We start from the raw sequence: 16046 nt of genomic DNA on the forward strand, positions 1-16046 counted from the left end.
TATCAAATGTTGAAGCACAAGGTTTTAGTAAAAGGAAAAAAGAAAAAGCTTTTTTTTTTTTTTTTTGAGAGATTTTCGCTATAGGGCGCATGTGCTCACCAGACAGACAGAGAAAGACATAGAGACAGAAAGCGAGAAATCATCCCCCGGGGGGGATGGTCACGCCGCAATCCCTTCTCCTCCATTCTCCTCTTGGGCTCCTGGGCATGCACACACAAGCGCCCAGCGGGAGTTTTAAGGCACCGGGTCCGGGACGCGAACCGTGGGCGACTACGTGGGAGTCCAGCGACATAGCCATTACACTAACTGCTGGTTCCTGAAAAAAAACCTTTTTACTTGAGGTGTCATTGAACAGAATTTGTATGTAATCAGAACTACGTTATAGGACCCTTATCTGGTGATGAAAGTATAAAGTTTTCACCTGAAAGAAGTGAAACGGAATTGTTAGATCTCGTTTTTTGTCATCTACTTAACTATTGCAAATTCAACTAGGTATATAGCACATTAATATGAAATATTTGAAATACATAATCTTTTTTTAAAAAATGGAACATATACAAAAAGATCATATACTATCAGGTAGGCCATTGAAATGATTGTTGTGTAATAGTTTTTAAAACCTTCATTTTTGGTAAGCCTCAGTTTCTTTTAATTATTTTACCACTTGTAGGGTTTCATTTTGAGGTTTAACATATCAAGCAGGTATAAAGTTTTACAGTTCAGTAATCCTGTATCACAAGTCATTTAAAATGAAAATGGAAATGTGAGGTTCACTTAAGAAAATTAATTTTCTTCTTCTGTAACATCTAACTCTTCATCATCATCATCATCATCTTCTGCTGCTGCTGCTTGTTGATCCTTTCTTAGTTGGCAGGTGGATACCTGTCCTGTTCCAGATACACATTTAGTTGACAGTGATTTCCAAAGAAGTGACTTTGAATTTGCTCTTACAATATCTAAATGAGATGAGTAATCTTGTGGATACAGAGAATTTTGGAAAACCTCTACATCTTCATCCTCATCAATCTTTTGTATATTTTGGTAGGCAGCATTGTAGACCTCTAAAACTCTGCCTTCAAATAACATTTCAATTGTGATAAATTCTGAAAACATAGTCTTTATATCCTTTATGTTCTGCTTTTCAAAATTGTCAATAGTTTCCTCCAGATGATGAGTTGTCCGGGTAGCAGCTATTGTAGCTCTCTGTAACTCACTTTCTGCCTGTGAAAGAACATGTCGATCAGGTGGGCTCTGCTGATGGGTTCTTTCTAACTGAGTTAACTGCTTAGCTTCTCGATTCCTTGCCGTTAATGTGGCTTTGAGGTCATCCCATTTCATTTTTACAATGGATCCATAAGCTTTCAAAGGTTCAACTACTTTGACTTTTTTTTTTTTTTTTTTTGAGAGGTTTTTGCTATGGGGCACCGGAAAGACAGAGTGTTCACCAGAAAGACAGAGCGAGACAGAGACAGAAAACGAGAAATCACCCTTCAGGGGCTATGGCCACACTGCAATCCCTTATCCTCCATTCTCCTCTTGGGATCTTGGGCACACACACACATGCTCGGTATGAGTTTAAGCCACCGGGTCCGGGACTCGAACCACTCGACTACATGGGAGTCCAGTGACATAGACATTATACCAACTGCTGGTCCCATGGTTCAAACATTTTGACTTCAAGTCTTTCAGCCCCGGCTTGTTGATAATCCTGAAGTTTGGCAAACTCATCAGCAAAGTTTTTCAGGTCCTGCTTTAAATTTGGGGTCTCTGTAGAGGCATACACATTGATTTCATTCACCAGGAGGTCTGCTTTATCTTGCAGCCTGGCAGTTTTCTGCACATAGGCAGCAAAAATTTGGCACAGCTCTCCAAAATGCTTCTTCACATTTGTGATAGCATCTTGCAGTTGTCTTGTTTGAGCGTCCTGGTTTTCCAGGCTGCGCCTCACTCAACATCTTGCCTCATGCACAGCCGGGGATCCTGGGCTAGGGCCCAATGACTCGGGCTCTTGGGTGCCCGGGCATGTGCTGGGGTATGAATGCTGGGCATGTTTTTCAAGCCACCAGGTTTGGGACTAGAACTGCATTGTTGGCCATTTGCGATCTAGCCACCATAACCACCATGCCAGATGGGTCTGGAAAATCTAATACAGTTTTAGCATCTGGCTGAAAAAGAAAAAGGAAAAGAAAAAAAAAAAAAAAAGAAGAAGAAGAAGCAAAAGCAAATGGAAAGATTTAGTAACAAAATAATCAGTGATTTAGGATATAGAAAATATAGTACTAGTGTTAAACACAGAAAATTCTTTAAAACAGCAATGCAATAAATAAAACACTAGGTAAACTAATCAAATAATGGATAAAACACTAGATAGGCTAATTAAATAATGGACAAATGCCAAATAAATAGGAGAAATAATGATAAGGAACTACAGACAGAGACTTACTCACAGTCTAGTTTTGTTGATAGCATCCCTACAGTATTATTTAACATGTTTCCTCTGTCCTTTGTAGTTCCTGCAAATTAGTAGGTTGATTTAGAGAAGCTGTTCTCAAAGGGCGGTTTTGGACCGTAGCCTCAAGAAAGAAATAACCCTTACCTACTATTAAGCATCCTTAAACAATTTCAGACTTACTGAGAATTTGAAAGATACTGCAATGAAACTCATATACTCTACCTAAACACATCAATCATTAACATTTGTAACATTTGCTATTGCATTTTTTTGCTGTTACATCTTTATATTGTGTGCACATATGCATGTCTGTAAGTATATTTGAAAACAACGTGCAGACATCATGACACTTTACTTCTAAATACTTAAGGGATTTCCTAAGAATAATCTATAAAATCACCCATTATACTTACTATCGAGTCAGTCATATCTAATACATAGTCCATATTGAAATTGCTCCAATTATGTCCAAATGTTCTTTATAGTACTTATTAATTTTTGAATTTCCAAAGGGCACATGCGCTTGCTAGAGAGAGGGTGAAGAGAGAAAGAGAGAGAAAGAGAGAGAGAGAGAGATAGCATTCCCCGATGAAGCATGGTCATGCAGCAATCCCTTCTCTTCTATTTCTGCATTTCACTGGATTTTGGGGCATGCTCGCACACACATCTGACATGTTTATCAGGCCGCCAAGGTTGGGATTTGAACTGTGTTTGTTGGCCATGTGAGATCTCTGTTCCTTAACTGCTAGGCTATGGAATGAGCCCTACTGAAGTTATTTTTGATCGAAGATCAAATAAAAGATTATACGAAGAGCCTTCAAAAAGTTTATGACAAACATGTATTATGAAAATACTGTGTATGGATTTCAATTTTTTAAATCAAAATAAATGTATATCTTACTTTCATTTTTCCATGAACTTTTTGAAATACCCTTCTGCATTACATATGGTTGTTATATATATTTGGTTTCCTTTAATCTAGAATAGTTCCCTCATTTGTCATTCATAACATTGATATTTTTGAAGGGTCATAGCTAATTATTTTAGAGACTGTTTCACAACCTGAATTTGACAGCTTTCTTATGATCATATATTTGGTTAAAATAGTAATTGCCAGATTTTCTTACTGTGCAAGAAGAAAATTTTAGTTTATGAATCTGATTTTTATTCAGGTTAATTGACAGCATATAATGAAAAGCTGTAAGGGAACTGTCTATAATTTTCCAAACAGCATTAATTTATAAACAAAACACTCTAGTTTTTTCAGGCCATCACAAAATGTATTCAGATCTTTTCTTGAATAAAATGCCTCTACTAAAACTTTTGTATTTGGTTTCTGCCTTCATTAAATATGTGCTTAATAATGTAAATATTTACAGTCTCTTTTTCAAAAATTGTACAAGAAAACAAAATAATTGCAGGCTCTCAATAAAAAAAGAATTTTCCCTTACAGAATACACACAAGAGTGTGTGTGTGTGTGTGTGTGTGTGTGTGTACTACAAGGTATGAGACTGGTCCTTAACTATCCTAACTGTCCTTAACTTTATATATATATAAATTTGTACACACACATATAATATATTCTATATATAATATGTATATACACACATATAATATATATACACATTATATAATATATAATATGTGTGTGATATACATATTATATATAATATATATAATGTGTGTATATATTATATATATAAAATATATATAAAAATCCAATATATATATATGTGTGTATGTAGTGTGTGTGTGTATATATATTAGGTTTTATATATATATTAGGTTTTCAGCCTTTGTAGGAAATAACTTCTCTCTCTTTGAATTCTCGATATTTGAAACCAAAATTCTTTCCTTCATTTTGTTTACGTTTCAAGTAATTTTTGTTATGACTAGAAAGGGAGACTAGTTTTGTGTATATTGATGTAGTTGGTCCAGTGAAACGATTCCCTTCTTCTACATGTAGGTTTGGAAAATGTCCCTGTTTTTGCATTACTTTGATGTCTGAGTACCACTCTTTGGCTACTTTATTAATCACATCATTTCAGATATAAGTTTGTTTTGATTTCCAATGCTGCCCTACTTTTTCTTAGTTGTTTTTCCTTATTCGTCTTTCTCTATTCAGTCCTTCCTGAGTGGTGTGAAGGCAACTGTTTTTCAATTGGATTACCTGCCAGGAGTATTTTAAATTGATCATATCGGGTTGTCAGGAAAGTCATGATGCCATTTTGCATAGAAAAATATAGAAAAAATACATCATGACTTTTCTGGCACCCCGATATATTCATGTGTTTGATAACCTTAGTTTGCAAGTGTTTCTGTTAATAATGGGTATGCTACAAGGTATGAGACTGGTTCTTAACTATCTTAACTGTCCTTAATAATACAAATATAACTAAGTTTTGCAGGCTTAATAAAGCAGAGAGAATATGTGTAACTAGCCTCACCTCATGCTTTTGTGTCACGAAAAAGCCTGGACAGGCAGTGAGTGCCTTCGAAGTAAAAACCTGGAGCCATATCTGCTGATTCAGGCTCCTTCTTTTCCAGGCTTCTGTCTGGTCGCTCCCTTCTCTGGTGTCGACCGCACTGTCCTCTAGACCACGTCATCCTGTAGTCTTTTGGGTTTTTGGCAAGTTCATAGCCTGGCATTTGAAGTTAGAAACAAAAATTATTTTTTATCCAACGATAAAACAGAATGGTCTTTTCAAATAGAGTGTTTTCTTTGGCTCATGATACTATTTTTCATGCCTCATCACACTTTTCTACCTGGTAATGGAGAAAGGAAATGTACCCGGAAAGGATTTGGGCCAAAAGTACTGTGGGATAGTCATGGGAAGGCAGAGGAGCTGTTCTGTGAGATGCAGCACTAGGTGTGGAGTGTCTTAACTGTCTGATGGAGGTGCTACAGGGGACCCTGTCATGGAGTAGGGAACTGTGAGAATGGGACCTTGTTTATCTCGGAGTCTCAATACCTGAACATTGGGTCTATAAATAGGCTGCTGACGTAGTCAGGCTTCTGATGCTCATGAGACCACATGATCCTCAGAAGTGACTTTCTCAATCCCACAGGGTGGCTTTCCTCCCCTGGGTCAGCACCACCCCATAGTCTTCAGGGCCATGCAACTCCAGCGAGTTTGCCTGGCTGAGGCTCTGCTTGCCTAGGTGGTCTAGTCCAATGAAGAAGCCACATCACAGCTTTCACCAGTAATATTTCTTGATAATCTATGGCAGTAAACACATTTGTATTCTGGAAATGTGAATAGCAAAATTTTTTAATCTTCTGGGTTGGTAAATATATTCATGTATAAACTGACTTATTTTTCTTGACTTTCTATTTACCCCAGAGACAAACACTATTCATCCTTCAAGTCATGTTTTTATAAAGACTCATAGACCTTCAAAAGTATTTTATTCTTAGCAATCTCTGAAACTTAAAAAAAAAAGTCTTTCACAATACACTATAAAAATAAAAACAGTCACTACTGTCTCTTGGCTTATACCGGCAGATGGCTGTCTTTTTATGTTTCCTTTTTGGTCAAAGTCACAACTTTTGAAAAAACAAAGGCTTTATTTTTGTTCCGAACAAAAATCCAGTGTCAACAAGAAAGGAACACAAAAGAACACACTTCTTTGTATTTTGAAGTTTAGGTCCCTCTGTGGGAAGGAGAGTCTGACGTGGGCCCATCACCATGTTTGCAAATAAGGCATTAAAAAAATAGACTTTATTACTGATCGTTGACTTTTATTGAATGGAAAAATCATGTATACAAGGAATAGACCTGCAGATACATTTATTTGCACAATAGATCTTAAAACATGAGAACTGTATTATGTTTCATTAATAGTTTGCCCACTACACATGAAGGTGTAAAAATACTTTTAAAAGTCATAGCATGATAAGAGGCAAATTTATAAGGTGAAGAGATAAGATGATTTATGAGTCACATTTTAAAACAGAAGTGACAGGGGACTGGCAGTTGGCGTAATGGCCATATCGCTGGACTCCCATGTAGTCAACCGTGGTTCGAGTCCCAGCCCTGGTGGATTAAAACTTACGCCGGGCATGTATGCGTATGTGACCTAGATCCTGAGAGGAGAATGGAGGAGAAGGGATTGCAGTGTGGCCATCCCCCCTGATGGGTGATTTCTTGCTTTCTGTCTCTCTGTCTTTCTGGTAACACACGTGCCCTATAGCAAAAACCTCTTAAAAAAAAAAAAAGGAAGTGATACAATTGCCAGTTTATGTTTTATTCTTAAACCCATAAACAGAATTCAGGTTGTTAGTAGGGGACAGATCCTGAAGATAGCTCTTAGCTATCTTCAGCCTTTAGCCTGGGTCCCACCAAAATTCTTTCCTTCATTTTGTTTACGTTTCAAGTAATTTTTGTTATGACTAGAAAGGGAGACTAGTTTTGTGTATATTGATGTAGTTGGTCCAGTGAAACGATTCCCTTCTTCTACATGTAGGTTTGGAAAATGTCCCTGTTCTTGCATTACTTTGATGTCTGAGTACCACTCTTTGGCTACTTTATTAATCACATCATTTCAGATATAAGTTTGTTTTGATTTCCAATGCTGCCCTACTTTTTCTTAGTTGTTTTTCCTTATTCGTCTTTCTCTATTCAGTCCTTCCTGAGTGGTGTGAAGGCAACTGTTTTTCAATTGGATTACCTGCCAGGAGTATTTTAAATTGATCATATCGGGTTGTCAGGAAAGTCATGATGCCATTTTGCATAGAAAAATATAGAAAAAATACATCATGACTTTTCTGGCACCCCGATATATTCATGTGTTTGATAACCTTAGTTTGCAAGTGTTTCTGTTAATAATGGGTATGCTACAAGGTATGAGACTGGTTCTTAACTATCTTAACTGTCCTTAATAATACAAATATAACTAAGTTTTGCAGGCTTAATAAAGCAGAGAGAATATGTGTAACTAGCCTCACCTCATGCTTTTGTGTCACGAAAAAGCCTGGACAGGCAGTGAGTGCCTTCGAAGTAAAAACCTGGAGCCATATCTGCTGATTCAGGCTCCTTCTTTTCCAGGCTTCTGTCTGGTCGCTCCCTTCTCTGGTGTCGACCGCACTGTCCTCTAGACCACGTCATCCTGTAGTCTTTTGGGTTTTTGGCAAGTTCATAGCCTGGCATTTGAAGTTAGAAACAAAAATTATTTTTTATCCAACGATAAAACAGAATGGTCTTTTCAAATAGAGTGTTTTCTTTGGCTCATGATACTATTTTTCATGCCTCATCACACTTTTCTACCTGGTAATGGAGAAAGGAAATGTACCCGGAAAGGATTTGGGCCAAAAGTACTGTGGGATAGTCATGGGAAGGCAGAGGAGCTGTTCTGTGAGATGCAGCACTAGGTGTGGAGTGTCTTAACTGTCTGATGGAGGTGCTACAGGGGACCCTGTCATGGAGTAGGGAACTGTGAGAATGGGACCTTGTTTATCTCGGAGTCTCAATACCTGAACATTGGGTCTATAAATAGGCTGCTGACGTAGTCAGGCTTCTGATGCTCATGAGACCACATGATCCTCAGAAGTGACTTTCTCAATCCCACAGGGTGGCTTTCCTCCCCTGGGTCAGCACCACCCCATAGTCTTCAGGGCCATGCAACTCCAGCGAGTTTGCCTGGCTGAGGCTCTGCTTGCCTAGGTGGTCTAGTCCAATGAAGAAGCCACATCACAGCTTTCACCAGTAATATTTCTTGATAATCTATGGCAGTAAACACATTTGTATTCTGGAAATGTGAATAGCAAAATTTTTTAATCTTCTGGGTTGGTAAATATATTCATGTATAAACTGACTTATTTTTCTTGACTTTCTATTTACCCCAGAGACAAACACTATTCATCCTTCAAGTCATGTTTTTATAAAGACTCATAGACCTTCAAAAGTATTTTATTCTTAGCAATCTCTGAAACTTAAAAAAAAAAGTCTTTCACAATACACTATAAAAATAAAAACAGTCACTACTGTCTCTTGGCTTATACCGGCAGATGGCTGTCTTTTTATGTTTCCTTTTTGGTCAAAGTCACAACTTTTGAAAAAACAAAGGCTTTATTTTTGTTCCGAACAAAAATCCAGTGTCAACAAGAAAGGAACACAAAAGAACACACTTCTTTGTATTTTGAAGTTTAGGTCCCTCTGTGGGAAGGAGAGTCTGACGTGGGCCCATCACCATGTTTGCAAATAAGGCATTAAAAAAATAGACTTTATTACTGATCGTTGACTTTTATTGAATGGAAAAATCATGTATACAAGGAATAGACCTGCAGATACATTTATTTGCACAATAGATCTTAAAACATGAGAACTGTATTATGTTTCATTAATAGTTTGCCCACTACACATGAAGGTGTAAAAATACTTTTAAAAGTCATAGCATGATAAGAGGCAAATTTATAAGGTGAAGAGATAAGATGATTTATGAGTCACATTTTAAAACAGAAGTGACAGGGGACTGGCAGTTGGCGTAATGGCCATATCGCTGGACTCCCATGTAGTCAACCGTGGTTCGAGTCCCAGCCCTGGTGGATTAAAACTTACGCCGGGCATGTATGCGTATGTGACCTAGATCCTGAGAGGAGAATGGAGGAGAAGGGATTGCAGTGTGGCCATCCCCCCTGATGGGTGATTTCTTGCTTTCTGTCTCTCTGTCTTTCTGGTAACACACGTGCCCTATAGCAAAAACCTCTTAAAAAAAAAAAAAAGGAAGTGATACAATTGCCAGTTTATGTTTTATTCTTAAACCCATAAACAGAATTCAGGTTGTTAGTAGGGGACAGATCCTGAAGATAGCTCTTAGCTATCTTCAGCCTTTAGCCTGGGTCCCTGAATGGTTACCAGGTAGCAGAGTCACCAACTGATAACATCCCCCTTGGGTTAGCACATGATCAAAAAATCAATTTATTTTTTTCTAAGCTTTAGGGGATCTTTCTCTTTGCTGCAGTAGGTTAGTTATGACCAGAAAGGTAGACTAGGCTTGTGTATATTTTTGTAGTTGGTACCGTGAGATGATTCTCTTATTCAACAGGCCTTGTGTATGTGTGCCTATGCTATCTATACAAGAGATAAAGTCATTGAATAGTCGCATTACTAGCTCATCTCGTAATAGGAATATTTATGCTTTTGTATATTGAAAAAAATCTTAAAGACATAATTTCCCCATTAAAAAAATAAGAATTTAGACCTTCTTTTCCACAGTGAAGATGATAATCTTGATGTAACTGAAGATTGAACTCAGGCTAGACATACTGAAACCTGCAATAGAGCTGCATGACCAGTAATAAGTGGCCTGCAGAATCATTGTAGGTGTCACACGATCCTGAAAGTGGAGGAGATAAAAGCAGGGATCAGAACGCACTGTACAGTATGTGCTTTCTAGCGCTGTAGGATTTATAGAGTTCTCTTCATAGGAGACGAGTTTGGTCCTCTCCAAAAATCACTTTGTGGTGTTCACAAAGCCTATATACCATAAGATATTTAGTTTTAACCTCTTGCCTCCTAAATTATTTCATTATCCTTAAGAGTTTGATGCCAGAAGACAGCGAGAAAAATAGCACCATCTCTCTTGGATTTTTCTGTTAACTTGGTTTATTTTATATGAGGCGCACTAAGTAAACTCCCCAGAATGATTGCTTTTTTAGGTGCAGAAAGGGCTAGATTATCTAGGATGTCGTTTTCCTTCTTTTCAACTTACAGGCAAAAACTCTAAAGCAGAGAAGGGGGAGCAATTTGGCCAAATCTCCTAGGGTGCTGGAGTAAAGGAGGGGCAAAAAAAAAAAAAATCTTTGACACATGTTACCAGGGCTAGATTTATGCACAGACAAAGCAGGAAGCTCACAAGGTGGTACAATATGGAGCAATTTTGGAGGAGCCCATATTCCCTCACCACTTTGCTAGCGTGCTTGAAGTAACTGTTCCTAAGGAAAGACACACACACACCACCCAGGAAACAGCACATGAAACAGTAACCTGTGGAGAATGTGCCCACATGCACAAAGCTTTTCAGGCTAGCTTTGCAATGCTGAGAAAGAATGTAACATCAAAAAGATTAGGTTTTTTAAAAAAAATTTTTTTTAATGCAGTAATTTTTTTTATTGCTTTTACTTTTCAATAAAACAAATGCTTGCTGCATAGTCTTGTCTTCAATTATAAATGAACTGTTTTGGACTAACAAGAAATGAATTATTCACTTTGTAAACCATTTAGTTTTTTTAAACAAACTTTTGTTTCGCTATTCATTATTTTATAGGAAAGCTATATTATTATTTCAAACTCGAGAAATTTGCTTTATGAAGTGCATTAATCAAGGTATGATTTTTAAATATAACATACATATATTCTACAACCTGAATCTATTTAACATCAATATTAGCCTTTCTTTTATTTTTCCCCTCCTTTCCACATGTGATCTGACTTTATGAAACAGCAGTTCATAAATGACTGCCCTCCCCCTAGGGGACATCTGGCAATATCTGGTATAATTCTAGTTGTCAAGGGAGAAAGGGTCATAATGGCACCTAGTGTGCAGAGCCCAGAGATGCTGCTAGAAATCTTACAATGCACAGGATGAATCATAACAATGAAGAATTATCCAATGTCAATGTCAATAATACCAAGGCTAGAAACCCTGCTGTAGAGTAGGACTCAATTCCACTTTATGAGTAGCCTCTCTGTCCATTTTAATTCTGAAAATACAGATTTTATTAATTGGTAAATACCATTTAAAAGATTTAAGCTAACCAATCTCATTACCAAAAGCAATGGTTACCTTTAAGTATCAAAATGATACTTCTAGAATGATAGAAATTAGAACATTTACCACGTAGTTTCCCTTAAGCCTAGACTGCCAGTTTAGTCTGTTAATATGAACAGTTAATTAGATTGATTTGAAGCAGCCAAGCAAATACTTTTCTTTTGCTCATTTTTCTAGACAATGATAAAAAATTATATAAAACACCTGGCAAATGGAAAAGTGCTTTATAAGTGTCTGAAAATGATGTTTACAACATAGCAAAACTGAAAAACTTCATTTATTTGTTCAAATTCATCATAACTGGGGGTTCGGATAGGTTAATTTTTTTTTTTTTTGGAGAGGTTTTCCCTATAGGCCACGTGCACTTGCCACAAAGACAGAGAGAGACAGACAGAAAGCGAGAAATCACCCCCCAGGAGGGATGGCCACGCCACAATCCCTTCTCTTCCATTCTCCTCTCGAGATCTCGGGCACGCACGCACACTCATGACCAGCATGAGTTTAATTCACTGGGTGGGGGACTTGGACCGTGGTTGGCTACATGGGAGTCCAGCGACACAGCCATTCCACTGTTGGTCCCCTGGATAGGTTACATTTTTATTTGTTCTCTCTCACTTTATTTCTCATATCTTTTTTTTTTTGAGAGATTTTCACTGTAGGGCGCGTGCGCTCGCCAGACAGACAGAGAGAGACATAGAGACAGAAAGCGAGAAATCACCCCCCGGGGGGATGGTCACGCCGCAATCTCTTCTCCTCCATTCTCCTCTCGGGATCTTGGGCAGCACACACACACGCGCCCGGCGTGAGTTTTAAGCCACCGGGTCTGGGACGTGAACCACGGTCGACTACGTGGGAGTCCAGCAACATAGCCATTACGCTAACTGCTGGTTCCCTATTTCTCATATCTTTAACAAAGAACAGCACATAGATGTGGGGTGTGTGATACAATATTACAAGTCAGTTTTTTTTCTATGCTAACTCTGATTGTAAAGTATGAATGTATCATATGAAAGTTCTCCTAAAGGAATCACATTTAAAACAAAAAACATTCTAAACTTAAAAGCAGAGAAAATTTTCAGTAATCACTCATCTATGCTCTCACATTCTATAAATTTTTTCATGGTCAACAAACTGGCTTTTAATGATTTAAGTTATCCCACCATTTAAACAGAAAATTATCTGGAATAATTTTAAACCATGGAGTTAGCTTAATTTCACCAGGGGCTGCTTTTTTTTCAGAAGTTCCTGCAATTCTTCCTTTGACACATAACAGTAGCTTTTAACCTCACTAGGATCTGGATTCAAAGTTACGCTCTTGCTCACAAACAAGATGTAATCAATTTCATGTTCACCCCACATACCATCAGACTGAGCTTTGTGGTACATTCGTGTTAAATAATTAATTTCTGCTGGTGGATGGAACCTCTTCCATAGGAATCCCTAGCTCAGCTTGTAACTGCCTCTGTGCTGCTCGTTTTACTCCAATGGCATCGTTCTCTTCAAGCTTGCCTGGGTTGCTTAATGGATGACTATAAGTATTGGTAACACAGCCTGGAAAGGTCATTTTAGCATCTGATCTTTTTTGTAGCAGGAACTTATTCTCAGTGTTAAATAAGAAGACACTAAAAGCTCGATGCAACAATCTTTTCTCAATGTTTTCATTCAGATGACAATTCTTAGTCTCAATCCCAATTTTATCGTCATTTTCATCAATAGGAATACACATGTCTGCCAAGAGTTGAACCTGTTTCCCACCAAGGTGGTCAGTATTTATTTCGGGCATCCTTACAAAATGGTCCGATCTCCTAGAATGCTCGGGTTGGGGATGCAGGTGCTGGAACTCACATGCCTGGAGAGCTGTGTGCTGCTTCCAAGCCTCACCTGAAAGGTTAGTTTTGATTGTGTAGAGAACATGCCAGTGTGTGGGAGAACGACGGGAGAAACTTCAATGCTAAATATATTTAAAATGTATCAGATTTTGTGAGAACCCTAGGTCCCTGGAAGTTGGGTAAAATTGATGAAAAGAGTGTGGAATGACAGCAAATATTAATACTAATCATGGCTATTGCACGATTCTGATTAGAAGCAGGCTTTTATTTATTTATTTATTTTTATTTTATTTTATTTTATTTTTTGAGAGAGATTTTCGTTATAGGGCACATGTGCTCGCCAGACAGAGACATAGAGACAGAAAGAGAGAAATCACCCCCCAGGGGGGTGGTCACGCCGCAATCCCTTCTCATCCATTCTCCTCTCGGGGTCTTGGGCACGCATGCACATGCGCCTGGCGTGAGATTTAAGCCACCGGGTCCAGGACGCGAACCGTGGTCGACTACGTGGGAGACCAGCGACATAGCCATTATGCTAACTCCTGGTTCCCAGAAGCAGGCTTTTATATAACCAAAAGGCCATTGGAATTGGTAGAAATATTCTGTGTTCTGTGCCTCTCATTAAACATAACATGAAGGTGGTTTTGTGAGGTTAGTTAGCTCTTTATGGTACTAGTGAATCCGTTTATTCATTTACATATGACTTATAAAAGTTTTCACATATGGTATCTCAAATAATTCTTCTGATAATCTTTGAAAGTAAGCATATCATTATACTTATTCATATTATATTAATTTATTTATCTATTAAACCAATTAATATTTTTGAACACCTACCATAGTCTAGGTCAGAGTTATCATGATGAATCAAATGAACAGAACTGTATCCTTGGGTGCTATAGAGAGGTCTGGGGACCTGTTTATAACTTTAGGTATTCAGCTACCTGGAAGTCAAAAACTATCAGAGCATTTGAAAAAAGAGCTTGTTGGTAGTAACTTCTTTTTAAAGGACTGTCTGAAGATGAATTGGGAACACATATTATTAAAATACATATCTGGAAAGCTTCATATTTAGAGGAAATGGATGTGGGAAACACTATCAAGGCTGAGGTCTTGAATTCAATTCTGTCCAAACTAAGATTATTACCCTTGAGCAGATTTGTTGCCATATGGCTTAATTCATATGCCCATACTAATATTCTCTGAGAGTTCCCTATTTCTGTTTTATTGTTATTACCAAAACTTAAGTTACTCTTCAGGAGCTGGTGTTATACCATAGGATCATTCGTAAAACCAAACTGAAGCTTTGCAGACATATGAGAACTAGGAATGTGAAAAGCCAACCCCAGACTCCTGGAACTAAATAAACCCACAACTGAGCTCAGATTTGCAAAAACCCAAGCCGAGCAGGCAGCCCAGATGGGGTGCCGGCCAAGTATTTTTCCCAGACCTGCAAAGCAACCAGCCATCATCCACCAGCAGAGGTTTTAGTTAAATGGGCTGGTGAGCAAGCCATCAGAAACACCTCCGCCCAGCAAGACCTCAAACAAAAGAATTGCATCTCTAACTACATAGCTTACGTTCCAGCGTGGCCTATTTACTGCGTGAGATGTGGTTCCTAGGGTAGCTCACTTAATAACAGAGTTTAACAACAGTAGGCTTCTGTTTTTGCCAAAACTCAGTGACTCTTGGTTGGTGAAATTAGACTTCACCACAGCACTTGAGAAGCCTGAAAGAGTTAATGAGAGTGCCAGTGACAGTCAGGGACTGACAAGTGCCACATGGCCACATATAAACAGTTCGTCAAAGATTTTGGAGTAATCTTTTGCCTCACCTCCTTTATTCCCTCATTTGCTTCAAGAGTTCTTGGTGTGTGCATGCGTGCATGTGTGTGTGTGTGAATTGTGTGTACCTTGGAAGTCTTTGCAATGTGGTGAAGCCCATGGAGCCCTTCTCAGAATAATCTTTCTAAATGTGTTAAATATTAACAAAGCAGCATTACAGAGGCAACCAAACATGATGGAATACTATTTTACGAATATTATCAGGTCATTGGGAAAGTCACAATATGTTTTTCTATGTAAAAAGGGGAAGTCACGATATGTTTTTCTATGTAAAAATATGTCACAAGTTTCCTGATGACCCAATAAAATAAAAGCAAACCCATGTCATGGTGTTATATATTCTTCTTTTCTAATATATTAAACAATGTCTTCTTGGATAAATCTTGATTTGGCCATCATTTCAAAGTGGTGATGTGCATAGAAGATATTGTGAGATGCTGTAATACTCTGATATGAAATGAAAATATCTGTGGTTTCTATGGGTGAAATTTACAGATACTCCTGGTACAACTGTGGTCTGTTTGTTGCTGAGGTTCATGAAGAGATATTAAATATCTATTACAAGTAAAGGCGTATAATTTATTTATTTATTTTTTTGGAGAGGTTTTTTGCTAAAAGGAGCATGTGCTCACCAGAAAGACAGAGAGAGACAGAGAGATAGAAAGCGAGAAATCACCCTCCAGGGAGGATGGCCATGCCGCAATCCCTTCTCCTCCATTCTCCTCTTGGGATCTTGGGCATGCACGCACACGTGCGCAGCGTGAGTTTAAGCCGCCGGGTCCGAGACTTGAACCACGGTTGACTACATGGGAGTCCAGTGACATAGCCATTACGCTAACTGCTGGTCCCAATTTATTTTTGTTTTTAAGTGTAGAGATGTATGAAGAGATATGTCAATTATGTCACATAAGGAAATATATAGTTTCCCCATTCCGTCACAGAATTTTATTCTGGACTCCAGGGTAAGAACTACTGACCCATCAAGTGCTTTCTTCTTCTTGGCCTAGAGGTCATACACTAGTAGACTGTGGACCAGATCTAGCCTACAGATGTGTTTGATAGGAGTTGCCTATGTAAACATATTATATGTAAATATCCAGATTTGCGGCTTTTTTTTTTTTTTTTTTAGGAAAAGAAAGGGAGAACACCCC

At 38.1% G+C, this 16046-nt stretch overlaps 1 long non-coding RNA gene and 2 pseudogenes across 1 annotated transcript in view; all 3 read right to left on the reverse strand.

Annotated features, from left to right (window-relative positions):
- Positions 1–289: 289 nt before the first annotated feature.
- Positions 290–4650, reverse strand: LOC102483552 (protein FAM92A pseudogene; annotated as a pseudogene).
- A 2600-nt stretch (positions 4651–7250) lies between these two features.
- Positions 7251–16046, reverse strand: part of LOC114009497 (uncharacterized) — a 26558-nt gene continuing 17762 nt past the window's right edge. Inside the window, exon 4 of the long non-coding RNA XR_003550902.1 lies at positions 7251–7596. This is a non-coding gene — a long non-coding RNA (uncharacterized LOC114009497). The remainder of the gene's footprint in view (positions 7597–16046) is intronic.
- On the reverse strand, positions 12321–13033 carry LOC102473325 (isopentenyl-diphosphate Delta-isomerase 1 pseudogene; annotated as a pseudogene).

This window comes from Tupaia chinensis, unplaced genomic scaffold (assembly GCF_000334495.1).
Source record: "Tupaia chinensis unplaced genomic scaffold, TupChi_1.0 Scaffold000544_1, whole genome shotgun sequence".
Classification (NCBI taxonomy): domain Eukaryota; kingdom Metazoa; phylum Chordata; class Mammalia; order Scandentia; family Tupaiidae; genus Tupaia; species Tupaia belangeri.